The sequence below is a fragment of the Sciurus vulgaris genome (genome assembly GCF_902686455.1).
Source record: "Sciurus vulgaris genome assembly, chromosome: 7".
Classification (NCBI taxonomy): Eukaryota; Metazoa; Chordata; class Mammalia; order Rodentia; family Sciuridae; genus Sciurus; species Sciurus vulgaris.
Window position 1 is genome coordinate 68,454,719 of NC_136467.1, and position 15,350 is coordinate 68,470,068.

Below are 15,350 nucleotides of genomic sequence, written 5' to 3' on the forward strand. Positions count from 1 at the left end.
TCTCAGTCTTCTTGTAATCACTGATCTATCTCCATACTTTTGCTTTTTTCAGAATGCCATACAATTGGAATCATACAGTATGTAATCTTTCCGGATTGGTTTCTTTCACTAAGTAATACTCAATTAAGTTTCCTTTATACCTTTTCATGGCTGGATAAATCCTTCCTTGTTAGCAGGGAATAATATACCATTGTCTGCATGTACCAAAATGTATTATCCATTCATCCACTGGAGAACATTTTCTTGGTCTGCAGGAAATCATCTATGACTAGCAAAATCAGGCTTAGTTGAGACATTAGACAAGGAAATCTGGCTTTCAGGAACTGGCAGTCATGATAATTTGTTTCAGATGGCCTGATTTATGTGGTTTCCCTGCAGAGTGGCTCACCACCAGGGAATTTGCATGTCTTAGATGTGTCACAAGGCCTACGAGAGCAAAATGGCTTCCTTAACTCCACCCCATTCTGTTTCTCACAGAAGCAGCTCCTACCAGTCCGCCTTTGAACTGTACTGCTGTAAATAAATCAAGTTCAGGCTCCATTTCTTGTTAGAGCCAGATCTTAGCATGGCTCAATCCGTCACACCCCCTACCTCAAAAGATAACTGTCTCCTATGTTTTTTCCTACTAAATAAGTTTCTTAGCAATTAATTTACAGTCAGCCCATCCCTCCAACAGAAACCCTTTCTCTCCCCCACACAGGATGTGTGATGAAACTTGGACTTGAGATTGGTCTTTTCAGGCTGCAGTAACAAAATGACATAAGTCGGATGGCATTGAACTAACAGAAATTTGTTTCCACAATTTTGAAGGATGGAAAGTCCTAGATCAAGACACTGATTGATTTAATATCTGTCCATTGCTAGTTTCCTGTTTCATGGATAGCACTTTCTTTTTTAAATTTATTCTTTTTATTTTTCTCACATTTTTACTAGTGCATTTTAGTTGTACATAATGGTGGAATTTGTTGCTAAAATTCATACATGCACACAATATAACAATATAATTTGGCCAATGTCATTTCCCAGCAATTCCTCCTTCCCTCTCCTCTTCCTCCTTCCTTGACCCCTTTCCTCTATTTTCCTGATCTCCCTATGATTTTCCTGAGATTCCCCATAAATACCCTTTTATTTTTCTTTTTCCTTTCTGACTTCTATGTATGAGAAAACATGTGACACTTGACCTTCTGAGTTCGACTTCTTTTATTTAACATAATTGCTCTAGTTCCATTTTCCTGCAAATGACAAAATTTCATTTTTTATGGCTGAATAAAACTCATTTATGTATCTATATCACATTTCCTTTATAAATTCACCCATTGGTGGATACCTAAGCTGGTTTTATTATATTATTATTGTAAATTGTGCTGCTATAAATATGTGTGTATATATATATATATATATATATATCACTATAGTAAGATGACTTTAATTTTTTAAGATAAATATCAGGAGTGGTATAGCCTGGTCATATGGTGGTTCCATGCCTAGTCTTTTGAGAAATATTCATACTGATTTCCATAGTGGTGTACTAATTTACAATCTCACAAATAGTATAAAAGTGTTCCTTTTTCTCCACATCATCTCCGGCATTTATTGTTGTTTGTATTTTGATGACTGCCATTCCGAATGGTGTGAGATGAAATCCCAGTGCAGTTTTAATTTGCATTTCCCTAATTGCTAATGATGTTGAACATATTTTTATATATTTGTTGGCCATTTGTATTTCTTCTTTTGGGAGGTACCTCTTTAATTCATTTGCCATTTATTAATTGGGTTATTTGTGGGGGTTTTTTGGTGTTAAGTTTTTTGAGTTCTTAATCTATTCTAGGCATTAATTCTCTGTCAGAAAATTAGCTAGCAAAGATTTCCTCCCATTTCATAGGTTCTCTTTTCATATTCCTAATTGTTTCCTTTGCTGTACAGAAGTTTTTAATGTGATGTCATCCCATTTATTAAGTCTTGGAATTATTTCTGGAGCTTTCGAGATCCTATTGAGAAAGTCATTGTCTGTGCCATTGTCTTTGACCTTACATTTTGTTCCAGGAATTGCATAGTTTCTGTCTCATTCCAAGGACTTTGATTCATTTTTAGTTGATTTTCATACAGGGTTTGAGATAAAGGTCTAGTCTTATTCTTCTACATATGTATAACCAGTTTTCTCAATATCATTTGTTAAAAGACTATCTTTTCTCCAATGTATAATTTGTCATGCTTGTCAAGGATCATATGACTATGTCTGTGTGGATTTGTCTCTATCTTCTATTCTGAACCATTGGTTTCTGTATCTGTTTTTATGCCAGTACCATGCAGTTTTGGGTTTTGTTGTTGTTGTTGTTGTTGTTTACTATGTGGTATAATGTGGGACTGTCTCCTGGAAGGAGACCTATCCAGCATTCTGTCGGGAGACAGACATGCCAAGCAGGCAACTTTGGGACTAGGGCCCTGCCCCGACCCCTGGAAGGAGGCCAACATGGCATGTACCTTTCAGGCCCCATCACCCTTTTCCTGTGTTCTGTGAACAGAATATTCCTCCGTGAGCTGTAAGACAGCTCTTCTGTGGTCTGAAAAACTGTCATCTTCTGCATTCACACAGCTACATTTTACTTTTTGTTACCAACATATAATCTGCTAGTAACTGCTTAAGCAAGGCTTGACCTTTAAGATGTATGGCTAGCTTAACTGCAAGCATATAAAAAACAATGTAATATGCAGTAAAGGCAGAAGCAGCTTCTCCGTGACAAGTGCTCCATCTCTCTCTAATAAAGTTCTTCTCAGATCTCTGTGCAGAGACTGAGTCCATTTTGCCATTGTTGATGGTGTTAGCACTCCTGGGGTGCAACACATTAGGTCTACCTCCTCAGTGCTGCCCCAGTTGTTACAGCCCCATGCAACAGTATAATTTGAAGTCAGATACTCTGATGTGAATGAGACTGAGTCAAATTTTCTTTCTTGTGAGTTTACACTGTGGCAAAAAGTTAAGTCAGCTCTCTGGGGACTCATTTATAAAGGCAGTAGTTTTATCCATGAGGGTCTACACTCATGAACTCATACCTTCACATTTGTGATTGGTTTCAACATAAAAGTTCAGGGGAGGACACATGTATTCACACTATAGCATATACTTGGTTCATTCCAAGATTTGGAAATTATGAATCAAACATCAATGTTCAGGTATTTGTGTGGACATAAATTTTCAGCTGATCTGGGTAAATGTCAAGAAGCAGAATTGCTAACTAGTAATCATGAGAGTTTTGGAACTAATTGTCAAACTCTGACAAAGTGACTGTACCATATCCCATTACCAACAGCAACGTATGAGAGTTCATTTTTTTTGGTGGGGAGCACCAGGGATTGAACTCAGGGGCACTAGACCACTGTGGCATAACCCCAGCCCTGTTTTGTATTTTATTTAGAGATCCTGTCTCTAAATTGAGTTGCTTAGTGTCCTACTTTTGCTGAGGTTGGCATTTAACTCCTGATCCTCCTGCCACAACATCACAGGCACCTGGGATTATAGGCATGGCCAGTTCTTCTTGCTCAACATTCTCACCAGAATTTATTGTTGCCAATAATCTGCATTTTGACCAATCTAATGTATTTTCCCTGATGACATATGATGTGCAACATTTTTTCATATGCTTATTTTTCACCCCTGTATCTTTTGTGGTGAAGTGTCTGTTAAGATTGTGATCCACTTATATTACCTATTTTGTTTTCTTATTGTTGAGTTTATAGAGCTCTTTATATATTTGGTATGAGTTATTTATTAGGCATGTCTTTGGTTATTATTTTATCCTAGTTTGTGACTTGTCTTCATATCCTAGACAATATCCCTAGCAAAACAGCATTTTTATTTTTAAATTTTGACTAAGTCTAATTTATCAACTATTTCATCCGTGGATTGTGCCTTTAATGGTATACCTAAAGAGTCAAACTCTCAACCTTGTCCACCCGTTGGCACAGCCTCTGGTGCAGCAAAGGTGGCTCCCATTTCTGCCGCATCTCTTTCCCTGCCTTTCCTCCCCACCAGATCCTAGAGTTGCCTGCTATGGCTTTACTCACTACGGCTGCACGGCTCTTGGGAGCCAAGAATGCATCCTGTCTTTTTCTTGCTGCCCGGCATGCCAGTGCTTCTTCCACGAATTTGAAAGATGTATTGGCCAACCTGACACCTAAGGAGCAGGCCAGAATTAAGGTGTTCAGGCAGCAACATGGCAAGACAGTGGTGGGCCAAATCACTGTGGACATGATGTATGGTGGCATGAGAGGCATGAAGGGACTTGTATATGAAACATCAGTTCTTGATCCCAATGAGGGCATCGGTTTCAGAGGCCATAGAATCCCTGAAAGCCAGAAATTACTGCCTCAGGCTAAGGGTGGGGAGGAACCTCTGCCTGAGGGCTTATTTTGGTTGCTGGTAACTGGACAGATCCCAACAGAGGAACAGGTATCTTGGCTTTCAAAGGAGTGGGCAAAGAGGGCAGTTCTGCCTTCTCACGTGGTCACAATGCTGGACAACTTTCCCACCAATCTACATCCAATGTCTCAACTCAGTGCAGCCATTACAGCCCTCAATAGTGAAAGTAACTGTGCCCGGTCATATGCAGAGGGTATTAACCGAACCAAGTACTGGGAGTCAATATATGAAGATTGTATGGATCTCATTGCAAAACTACCTTGTGTTACTACAAAGATCTATCAGAATGTCTACCGGGAGGGCAGCAGTATTGGGGCCATTGACTCTAAGCTGGACTGGTCCCACAATTTCATCAACACGTTAGGCTATACTGATGCTTAATTCACTGAGCTCATGTGTTTATACCTCATCATCCACAGTGACCATGAAGGTGGTAATGTAAGCGTCCATACCAGCCACTTGGTGGGCAGTGCCCTTTCAGACTCTTACCTATCCTTTGCAGCAGCCATGAATGGGCTGGCAGGGCTTCTACATGGACTGGCCAATCAGGAAATACTTGTTTGGCTAACACAGCTACAGAAGGAAGTTGGCAAAGATGAGTCGGATGAAAAGTCAAGAGACTACATCTGGAACACACTCAATTCAGGACAGGTTGTCCCAGGCTATGGCCATGCAGTACTAAGGAAGACAGATCCACGTACGATATTCCTGTCAGCGAGAGTTTGCTTTGAAACACCTGCCTAATGACCCTGTGTTCAAATTTGTTACTCAGCTGTACAAGATTGTACCCAATATCCTCTTGGAGCAGGGAAAGGCCAAGAATCCTTGGCCAAACGTAGATGGCACAGCAGGGTGCTACTCCAGCATTATGGCATGACAGAGATGAATTACTACACGGTCCTCTTTGGGGTGTCACGGGCACTGGGTGTGCTGGCACAGCTCATCTTGCACCGAGCCCTAGGCTTCCCTTTAGAAAGGCCCAAGTCCGTGAGCACAGATGGTTTGATAAAGTTTGTAGACTCTAAGTCAGGGTAAAATTGACTACCAGAAGATGAGGAAGCTTAAAAAAAAAGTATACTTTTGTTTTGTTTCAGGGGACCTTTAAAGATTTAAGATTAAATTGTATCTGAAGCACTGACAATACATTTGAAGTTAAGATATAAATTAAGACTTTAAAAGATAAAAAGTGACCCCTTCTTCCCAGTTCTCTTCCCTTCCTGGTATGAGTTGCCCATCAGCTATAGGATAACCAGGACAAATGCATGTGGTATGGGTTAGGTTTGGCCTCCTATCTTCTCTAGAGTGAGAATCTGACTCCACTTCCCTGAATCAAAGCAGGTTACAAAGAATCTGTAGTCACTCTGGAGCCTCTGCTTTTATTCTGCCCAGCCCTCTGGGTCAGCAAGCCAGGACTCTGCCCCTTTTGTTTCCATAGGAATCATGTTGGATTGTCAGCTGTACCAAGCCCCCCATGGCCCTCTCCTATTTACACAGACACCTCCTAGCAAGATCTATTGGTTAGATTAGCTAGACCTACTTTGACTTTTTTTTTTTTTTTTTTTAATGCTGCCAGGTGACCATAAAGGCATAACATTTGTTGTAACTGATGCCCTTTTTTTTTTTTTTTTTTTTTTAATTATCCCATTAAAATTCAGGTCTGGTAGTGTTCTGTTTCCCACTACTTTAATGCCTCCTTCCAGACTTTCTTATACCTGCTATGCCTCAAGCTGAGGATTCTCTGGACCTTCCTTTCTTGTTCCCTACCAGAGACTTCTTTCAGCAGGTTTGTCAGATCTGTGATCTTTTCCAGTCATTTGGCTTTATCAGTGCTTAATGTGAATTAAACTTTTTACTTCCACAGAACATAAGCCACTACACTGACTTTCTTCCTCCTATGTTAATATACTGTGGGGCATAGAACACGGGCCCAGTTCCTTTATGATCTGGGCCCAGGGGTACTAGCATTTCTTTTTGACCAGAGAAATTATTCAAGATTGAATATATCTTCAGATATCAGGTCTTAAGGCTGGGGACACTCAAAAGAGTAGTAAACCTTCTTCCTCATCCCCTACCACAAGAAAATGTTCCCTTATTTATCAGTGTCTTTTCCTGCCCCATCCCTGAGAGCTTGCAGTACAATGTTTGTTTTAGAAGCCCCCTTTGCACAGGTTTTCAGTGACTCAGAATGCGCTACTGCCTTTTCTTTGAGAAAGGATTGATATACACTCCTGTTGTGCCCCCTTCTTCCCTCAAAACTCCTGCCTGTGTTTGTGAGGATCCCCAAACCCCAGAACCACGCTGATGAGATGGACACACTGTAAACCCCTGGGTGACTATCAAGTCATGATGCAGACTTCAGGGTGTTCTGTATAAAATTAAAAAAAATGTTTTATTAACAACAAAAAAAGAGTCAAAAATCAATGTAATCTAGATATTTTCTCCTTTTATTTTAATCTTTGAGGAGTTCTATGCTTTGCTTCTTATCTTGAGGTCTGTGATCTATTTGGGTTAATTTTTGTGGAGTGTATAAAGTTTGGGCCTAGATTCATTTTTTGCACATTATTGTCCAGTTGTGTCAGTGTTATTTGTTGAAATTACTACCTGTGCTGCATTGTATTGCCTTTGCTTCTTTATCAGTGGGTCTGTCTCTGGGCTCTTTATTCTCTTCCTCTGATCTCTTTGTAACTTCTTTCAGCAATACCACATTGTTTGAATTGATATAGCTTTATAGTAATTCGTGATGAAGATGCTGTCTTTAAGCCTTTACCTTCTCTTAGTCTTAATGAAGCCAGAATTAAGGACAGGTAGTTAGTGTAGAATTAGGGGATTGGGTCAAATCGAGGAAATGAAGCCATGAAGCCATCTGCCTCTGGAAGTTGGAGACTGCCCCTGGAAGAATGGAATGTCAAGGGTCTCCGGAGTCCATTGATTACCAAACTTGCCTGCCTTTATCAAGGACTGCAAGCATGGAGCTGCTAATTAATGCCCCCTGGGCCCTTGCCTCCCTGAATCATCTTGGCTCTTCCCCTGCCCATCTCTTCTCACTTAATGCAAAACTGGGCCTAGTCACTGTAGGCAGGAAGGAGAGATAAGGGGGAAAGAACTGGAGAAAAAAGAGACTTTAACCTATAAAAGATGTAGGGTGCGCTCACTTCTTGGGATTTTAGAACATCAGCCATGGCCCCCTTCTTCCTGCCGGGAGAAGTCTGCATTATTACCTTTAAATAAGACCTGCTTAATATGCTTGCCTTGGCGTGCTTCTCTAGTGTTCAATCTTCAACATTAGAAGGAGCAGAACTCGTCACTGGTAAATGGCGGTATCATTAACATCTGTTGAAATGTAAGCATATTCAGGGAATGACTGATACATAACTCAGAGTCCAGCTGCCTTATTGGACAGAATGAGTCAGCTGTTTATAGTTTTAAAATAATTATTCATTTCCTTCTACTACACCATATAGCTGACCCAATTGTATTTTGTGTATGTTCTTTTCAAAACAAACCACAGAAAAAGTTGCATTCATCTGTTTTCCAGACATTTAAAACACTGCCTGATACATAGTGGAAGCAAGCCATGACACATGCATCTGATCAGGAAGGACCAAGAAGATGAAAGGATTGTTTGGAAACTAAAGGTTGTCTCTGATAACTAATCTGATTCAGAGTAAGTGATATCAACAAGAGTTACATAAATTTGTGGGAAAATTAGATGGGAAATGTACTACAAAGTAAAGTGATATACAATTTATCATCCTCACTGGAAGCCTGTCCTAAAGCAAAAAGAAGTACATTTCATAATCAAGCTGAACCAACAGGAGCAGCTGGGACTTTTCCTGTCAGACTTGGATTTATATATGGTGATCCTACTTAGAGCAGAGTTAAGTGGTATGGAAGATAATTGCAGGTGAGCCTTAGAAAGCAATATGAAAAATGTGATTTTTATAGGAAGTCACTTAAAAAGTTTTATAAATTGGATTAATATTAGCATACGCATATATTTAAAAGGTTTTTGCCAATTTCTGGATTAAGATTCCATATCATCAAAATCACAGTAGCAGAGTAAAACCAGAGCTAACAAAAATAGGCTATCAGTATATGAGGACTTTTTATGCATTTCTAGAAAAATCATGACAAATAAAAAAAAAAAAAGAGTGCTATTAGAAAAGGGTAATGAAAAATGTCTTGGTTTCAGACCGTGTCTTGCAGCAAAAAATAAGGGAGGCTACACTAACTCAGTGTTGTCAGGATGTATGAAACATTGGTATAAAAAGTGAAAATTGAAAACCAAGTTGACTTTGTAAATGTCACTCTCTCCCTTGTATTGGTATACAAAACAGAAAGCCGCCTGGTGTAAACCTTGTGGAAAAAAAATTCAAACAATTAAAGAATATACTCTTCTCTCATTCTTGTTCTTATGAGGCAGACTAAGAATTTTGGTTTCTGTGTTGATGTTCAAAGTAAATCTCTTCTCATTTTAGCAATTGGAAATCTATGCACCTTTATAATCAGTTGTCTGATCAGTCACTTGTGTCTAAACTTTTTTCAGTTCCTATTCACAAAGTTACAATCCAATCTCCCCAAAAGTTTCACAGTATCAAACTCAATTCATATCAAGTCTCCAATAGAACAAAAGTATGTATTTTTTTTTTGTTAATTTAAAAAAAAATTTGTTGCATACATTTTTAAGGCACTGTTTTAATATTCTTACTTTGATATGCATAAACATAGCAAGGTGATTACTACAGTCAAAAAAACTAACATAGCCATCATTTCATGAAGTTGCCTCTATGTGTGTGCATGCATGTCTGCATGTAGTAGAAGTGCCTAAAATCAATTCTCTTGGCAAATTCCATTGAAGAATATACAACATTGGTGACTACAGTCCTCACTGTTACATGTTAATATTTCTAGATTTATTTGTTCTATATAACTGAAACTTTGTATCCTCTGACCTAAATGACAAATTTGTTTTTAAATATGAATGATTGGCAAAAATTATCAGGCATGTGAGGAACATGAGGAACATGAATTGGAAAGTTCAAATAGTCAATAAAGACATTCACCTTGGGTGAAGCTGATTCAGGGAACAAGAGAAAGTTTTAAAAGCTCAAATTGACATAGGAAAATAACACATTCTAAATTTTGTTCTTATATGCAGAGAAGTTGTGGCTTCTTCATTTTCTATACCTAAGATAATGTTCTTCAGATGTCTCCTACTTATTAGAAAGGGTAAAATTTTGCCAGGCCAAGAAGACAGGTGTTGTCATGTTAGTATCCTCTTTAGTTTAAGACTGTCACCTTCAAGTTGATATTAAGTCTGCTCCAGTTTCACCTTGTCACCTTTCTAGTCTCCAACACAGAGTGTGTGAAGAATTTGTAGAACATTGGAAAGAGGGTGTGCTTATGAATATGAGGAATCTGGTGCTCTTTTAGCTTCTCTTGGCCTATGAAGTGGCTGGTCCACTCAACTGGGTCACTTCATATCCATTCCCTGTGAAGGGGTGGCTGGCAAATTTGAGGTCTGTTCCTTCTTGACCCACTCCATCAAGTCCTGAGATGTCCTTGAAGAATTGGCTCTTGCAGTCATTTTGCATTTTTTCCCAATAACAGTCATCGAATAGTTTCCCTTTTGATGAATTTTTTGAAATAATTTCAGATTTAAAGAAAAGTGTCAATATCTTACAAAAATCCTTATATATATATACACTAAGTTTGTGTGAGATGGAGGGTGGGGATATGAATTTTTTTCTGAACTTATTTATAGTGTTACATGTATTTTCTCCTTTACCAAAATACTCCAGTGTGTATTTCCTAAAGTCAAAGGTACTCTCTAAGTATCATAATATGATGATAAAAATCAGTTAAGGATGAAGGGTGATATAATTATTTTATGATATTATTGTTAATGTAATGATCTTATCAAAATTTTATTGTGGGTCCCATAAATGTTCTTTACATCAAAATAAAAAATTTAAAAAAGCCTTGTTCAGGATCACATATCACATTTAGTCATCAAATGTTTTTAGTTTCTTTAGTACAGAACTACTCCTAAGTCCTTCTTTGTCTTTTTTGACATTGATATTTGAAAAGTACAGAGCATTTATTTCATAAAATGTCTTTTAGTTTGGGTTTGTCTGATGTTTCCACATGATTGTATTCAGGTTATGCATTTTTGGCAGGAACATCATGAATGACTATGTTCTGATTTCTAGCCTAAATGATTTGCCCTACAGCAAGAAGCAGCAAAGTCACTTTGCGCCTAACAAAGAAACTTTATGACTTTTTAGTCACCATTGCAGGAATTCTTTTCTGTTCTTCACCAGACACAAAGGGATTCAGAAACCCTTCCATGCTTTCTATAAATACCAGGAGTCTCTGAGGAGTGAAATTCTTCTGCTCTACAGCCTAAACAAGGATAGTAGCAAGTTTTATCTTAAAATAGCCTTCCTTATATTTGGAAAGCAGAGATAAATATCCTTTTTCTCTTAACTTTCTTTTTAACTTAACACTGCTTAGATAGAGACAAGATGGAGTTGCATATAAAAAAACTAGAATAAAATTTGATATGATTTTTATAAAAGAACATGAAAGAATTCTTAGAAATTAAAAACATTATTGTTGAATTTTTAAAAAATAACAACTCAAAGACAAAGTCTAAAATATAATCCCAGATGACAGAACAAGATGGAAAAATAAAGATAATAAACAGAATAAAAAGAACAATTTAAATTAATTAACGATGTTCCAATACAGAGAACAGATGATTCTACTAATACCCAGAGTATTAGTAATGTATGAAGTGTGAGGGTATTTTAGTCAGCTTTTTCATTGCTATGAATAAACGACCTGACAACATTGATTTTACAGGAGAAATGTTTGTTACTCATGGCTTCAAAGGTCTTAGTGAACTCCATTGCTCTTTGCCCAAGGGGAATCAGAACATCATGGTGGTAGTGTGTGGCAGAAGAAAGCAGTTGGGGCATGGCATCGGGAATTAGAGACAGAAATAGCTCAGCTCAAAAAATATATATCCCAAAGGCACATTTCATTACATTCAAGGGTAACAACAAGTAACATCTTCATCTGGAAAGAAAGATAGACAGCAAAAACTGAGGATCTGGGGGCCAGTATAATGATGTTCTAGTACATTTGTTGATGTAATAATATTTTTCTCTGACCCAAGAGCCTTATGTCTCTTCTACAATCTATAAAAATTCTTCAGGCTAATTTTCTTGATAGCAAGTAGGGCAAAATATCAAACCTTTTGCAATTCCTGATAATAGCAATGCAAATGTTTTTCATATATTTCAACTTTTAGAAAAATATATTGAACTTAAAAATCAACATACTGTACTATAGTGACACAACCACATCAACGTTTATAGCAGCTCAATTCACAATAGCTAAGCTATGGAACCAACTAACGTACCCTTCAACAGATGAATGGATAAAGAAAATGTGGTACATATACACAATAGAATATTACTCAGGCATATATAAGAATGAAATTACAATAAGAGGGGGAAGAATCAGAGTTCACTGGATTAGACAAAGGAGAATGAAGGGAAGGGAGGAGGAATGGGAATAGGAAAGACAGTAGAATAAATCAAATATAACTTTCTTATTTTCATATAGAAATAAGCAATCAATGTAACTCCACATGTTCAACCATAAGAATGGGATCATAATTAGAATAAGTTATACTTCACATATGTATGACATGTCAAAATACATTCTACTGTCATGTATATGTAAAAAAGAACAAATAAAATATTTTAAGAAGAAAAATATATTGAAGAGTGGCACCAAGAAATAAAATATTAGAATATATTTAACGAAATATGTGTAAGACATGTACACTGAAAATTATAAAATATTACTGACTGAAATTAAAGACCTAATAAAATGGAGAGATATTTCATATTCAGAAGACTATAATAGTTTCAGGAGACTAATTTTCTCCCACATAACCCACAGAGTCAATTAAATCCAATCAAACATCAGCAGGGTCTTCTTTTAGAAACCGATAAAAAAAATCATATGCAATTGCAAAAACCTAAAATAAATTAAAAATTGTGAAAAAGAACTTTTATGAAGAAATTACACCTCCTCGTTTAATGACTTATTCTAAAGCTACAGCAATCAAAACTGTTGTATAGACCTGAATATAAACCCATTCATTGGTGAAAATGAATAGTTTACAAAAGAACCACATTATCTGGTAAGTTGAATATCAACAAAGGTATAAGGTAATTCACTGGGAAGAAAATTTTCTTTCATTGCAAAAAGAGTTCAGGAACAACAATCATATACAGGAAAGATAAAATTTATCTTTCCCTAACACTATATACACCCTTTAACTTAAAATAGCACATAGAACTAAATGTAAAAATTTAAGGTATAAAAATTCTAAAAGGAAAACAGGAAAAAATATTCATGAACTTGAGCTAGACGATTCTTACATATGACATAATCAATCACTTATCATAAAAAATTGGTAATTCAGATTTCATGAAGCAGCAAAAGAAACAACAACAACAACAACTTCTTTTTTGTTCTTCCAAATACTCCATCAAGAATATGAAAAGACAAATCAGGCTGGGAGAGAATATTCTTGTTCTCTCTCCCTACACACATACATTCAGAGGACATTTGACCAAGAAGGAAAAGGAACCCTTAAAACAACCAGAAGCAACCAAATACTAAATAGGAAAAAGAAGGTATAAAATATTCTTGAAACCTATGAAAAATGTTCATATTTATTAGTTATCAGGGACCTGAAAACTATCACAAAACCCACTAGAGTTGCTAAAATTAAAGTCTGAGAATACAAAGTACCTTCTTCAAGGAACAGTTGAAATTATCATAAATTAATGATTTGGTAGTTCCTCCAAAATTCATGTGCGAAGTCTTAAACCCCATACCTCAGAATGTGACTTTTTTGGATATATGGTTGTTGCAGATGTAATTAGGTGTGAGGATGAAATCATACTACAGTAGTACAGACCTCTACTCTAATATGATTGGAGTCCCTATAAAAAGGAAACACACAGGAAGAACACTGTGTGAAACTAAAGGGAGACATCAGGAGGAAGCTTCTGAAAGCCAAAGATTGCCAGCAAAGTACTAGAACCTGGGAAAGAAACCTTGAACAGACTCCCACTAATAGCCTTCAGAAAGAACCAACTCTGGTGATTTTGGACTGTGATTCAAGAACATTTTTGCTATTTTACCTACACAATTTGTGGTAGTGTGCTGCAGTAGTCCTAGCAAAATAAGCTTCCATCAATTATCTGCACAGAAGAAATGAAAGTATAAGTTCAAACAAGAGCCCTTCAAGGTTATTTGTTTCAGATTTATTCATAACAGGCTAAAACTAGAAACAACATGAATGTCCATCAGCTGGTTAATAGATAAATATATGAATTTTGGTATGTTTATATAGTGAAAAAACTATGTAGTAATAAAAAGAACAAACTGCTGATATATACATAAATGAACAAATTAAAATGACAAAATTATGCTGGATGAAAGAATTCAGATCCAAAAATTCCCTACTCGAATTATTCCATTTATTTAAAATTTTAGAAAATGGAATACTAAACTATAGAATCAGAAATCTGATCAGTCACTGCCAGGAAAGAGGCTAAGACACTGATTCCAGGTCAGTGTGGCCTTTTTTCTGGTGATGGGCTGTTTTTTTATTGTAGTGATGCTTATGATTGTCACAACTCTTTGTGCACTATACTGAAAATGGGCACTTTTAATGCTAAAATCATACTTTGATAAATTTGATTTTAAAAACAAAATATGAAAAAACAAAAAAATACATTTAAGAGGTAGGCAACATGTATGAAAACACTAGCAATTTCTTACATTGTTCCAATTTTTAATGTTTATATTGCTCATTTTTCCTTTAGAACATGAAAAAGCACCTAGCTATCCAGTCATTTTGTAATGGGCAAACTAGATTTTTTACAATTGTCCCAAAGGTATACACAGAGTATGTTGTTGGACATTTGATAATAAACTAAAAATCTGGGAAATAGATTGTAATAAACCCAAGTATTAATTTTTTAGAAGTACAATGGTTGCTCTAGCAGTTTAGGATTGTTGATAGGAATAGGATGTTTTTCACTTAGAATTCATTAGCAATATTCAGTGTTTGTTACTTTCATGCACTATGCTATTTACATAAATATATTTTTCAATGATAAATTGAGGAGTAGTCTGTTACTTTGAATATTCTTGCCACTTGGCTATCTTTGCTTATCTGTAGGAGAGTTGGCTATGGCAGGTTATCTCACAGTATCTCTGACCAACAGAGGCAAGTAACAGTTAAACACTATCAGAAACTTAATTGAGACTATACTCTGGTTCTCTATTATGCCTACGTTGTTATTTCTCAAACTTGGCTGCTCATGTAATTACTTTAAAAAAAAAGTTTATACTTGGATCCCATACCCTTTTAGCAATTTTTAATTGTCCAGAAAATGAAATTTTAAAATCAGTTCATATTGATTAATGTGTCAGCCAATATTGGTAAATGCTTCAAATGATCCAGCTTTATTGAAAGACCTGTAGTAAGCTAGCAGAAGCTCAGTGTTATCTGACTATGGACTTCATGTATGAACCATTTGGTTTCTATACATGAAAAGAATCTTAGTGAGATTATTTTTTTCTAACTCAAATTACTACTCTTGCAAAGTTTTATCCGAAGCTTCTCCATACTGTAGGTTTTAGGAATTGATCATTTTAAACACAGGAAAATATCCATCCAAGTGTAAAATTTGAAATAAAGTGTTCCTGTACTATGAATTTCTAAACCACATTCTTATTCAGTATAAAGTCTCTTTTTCAATGTATTATAGAGGATTCAGAAGTGTCATGGCATATTTATAGTGAATTTTTTCCTAATTTTAATAATATTTTT

The 15,350-nt window shown here is 36.3% G+C and overlaps 1 pseudogene across 1 annotated transcript; it reads left to right on the forward strand.

The window, feature by feature from the left end:
- The first annotated feature begins 3,973 nt into the window (after positions 1-3,973).
- On the forward strand, positions 3,974-6,784 carry LOC306665679 (citrate synthase, mitochondrial-like; annotated as a pseudogene). Its single transcript has one exon. The product of its transcript is annotated as a citrate synthase, mitochondrial-like (transcript).
- The last annotated feature ends 8,566 nt before the right edge of the window (positions 6,785-15,350 follow it).